Here is a 2,074-nt window from a genome sequence, read left to right as displayed (position 1 = left end):
GGTCACTCCTGGGCTGAGAGTGTACCAGGGAAGATGGGGCCACAGCCTCCCCTGTCCAATGTCCCAGATTTCCTGGCTGGGAATGAAAACTGAATCCAGAGGTGGAACCAATGCCAGGACCCTATGCTCTCCCAGGATAGAGTGAGCTTCTTGTCCCTGGAGGTTTGTCAGCAGGGTCTGCACCTTCAGAGCTGGCGAGAAGCAGGCTACTCAGGGCATTGGAGAGGGTTGGGACTAGAGCCTTCTCTTGGATTCTTTTTTTTTTTTTTTTTGCTAAGCATAAATTTCTCTTTAATTAACTATATTTCCTAATAAAGTAGTATGTGTAAAGAAAGTTATTTTCTTCCAAGTAAAAATACCTCATATTTTTTAGTATATTTAAATAATATATAGGCACACACTAAAAATGTTTTTATTTTATGTACAAATGGGCAGATGTTATACTCATAAATTCTATATTCCATAACAATTAAGAACCTGTTTTTAAAAAGAAAGAAAACTCCGCAACAAATTTTAAGACACTAGGATTTCTTTGCTTCTACATCAGGGGAGGGGGGAGGGAGCTTGCTCTACCAGGAATCACAAATTAGAACTGAGTATTCTCTAAAGCAGAAATAATATAGTGCCATTTCAAATAAAGATTAGTCAGCTCTCCTCACAAACACTCACAACTACCTGCCAACAACAGGTAAACCAGGTCAAAACAGCTTAGCATAACTAGGCTTCATGGTATTTGGCCATTATGCTCCTTTAGGCTAATAAATCAAAACAGAAAATACTAAAATAAATGATTTTGAGATTGCCATACATTTTGAGATTGTTGTATCCTCCCTTCTATAACATAATAAAGGGAACATTTTACTGCAAAGAAAATTTGATTTTACCTATCACTGGCCATAAATTTTTGTAATTACTTATTAAATAAATGCTGCCTATTGCCATTATCCAAAAGGCATGACCATTCTGTCCACAATCCACTTGTGCATTTATAAAGAGAATTTTCATGATTTACATAAGCATGTCTATCAATGAAGACATTACAATGAGGTGCAATCTAACATCCATAATCTGATGCTTTGCAGATAGCAATGTAGAACAGTATTTGTAATCACCTTTCACTTCAGTGACCTTATATAAAAATTAATTATTTAGAATTAAATTCTAAGTCTCCAAAGGAGATTTTCAAATGTACACATAGAAATGATTATAGAGTAAGATTTTTAAGAAACATCCTCCATGTCCACATCCTGTTGTAACTGCTGTACCATTTTTTCTTCCAGCTGCTTTCCTTTGCCTGCAAGAGGGGCTCTGATAAGATGGATGTTTTGCTTGACTTCTTTAATGTCCTGAACTTTCTGTAGCTCTTTATTTTTCTTCAATCTGTTCACTATAAATTTAGCTTGGCGTTTCTGTTTGATCTCTTCAACTCTCTTCATTGCATCAATAGTTTTATTCCATAGTTCTTGCTGGTATTGGACAGGTTCATTTCTACGTTTTTCAAATTCAAATGAGTTATCCACTGTAAGCTCTTTGCCAGCTGCTTTCCAGAATGCTTTAGTCCACCTGAACTTGCGAGGATTACGCTTCTTTTTAAAGTTCTTATGACATTTGGATTTACAGAATCTGAATACCTTGCAATCATTGCGGACGAACATCATGCCGTGGCCGGGGTAGATGGGCCCTGAACAGAAATAACACTTCTCCATACGCATGTTGAGGCCGCGTGGGTCCCCACTGACCTTCTCTTGGATTCTTGTCAATTGCCCCACCCCTGATCCTGAAGCCAACAGGGTGCCCAGTCCACCCTCCCCTCCAGCACCAGGAGAGTCTAGAACTTGCTTCTTCAAATCTCCCTTCCCTGAGTGGGTCAATGTCTTGATGGGACCCTCCCCCGCCCCAGGTGCACACCGACACTTCTCCTAATGCATCCTGGCTGGCCGGCTGGGAGCCACAGACGACATGTCACATGAGGGGACATAAGGGGGCTCTCACATTTCCCACGCCTGGGCTCCTGGGCCAACAGCATTCATGATGGCTGATTTCAACATGAAAGGGCCCCTTGAGAAGGAGAGCC

General features: G+C 40.5%; 1 pseudogene; it reads right to left on the bottom strand.

Annotated features, from left to right (window-relative positions):
- Positions 1-325: 325 nt before the first annotated feature.
- LOC143386954 (putative ribosome biogenesis protein RLP24 pseudogene) lies at positions 326-1,726 on the bottom strand (annotated as a pseudogene).
- Positions 1,727-2,074: the final 348 nt, after the last annotated feature.

This window comes from Callospermophilus lateralis, unplaced genomic scaffold (assembly GCF_048772815.1).
Source record: "Callospermophilus lateralis isolate mCalLat2 unplaced genomic scaffold, mCalLat2.hap1 Scaffold_1195, whole genome shotgun sequence".
NCBI classification, from domain to species: Eukaryota; Metazoa; Chordata; class Mammalia; order Rodentia; family Sciuridae; genus Callospermophilus; species Callospermophilus lateralis.
The sequence above is the reverse complement of the archived record's forward strand: the minus strand, read 5'-3'. Positions and strand labels throughout refer to the sequence as shown.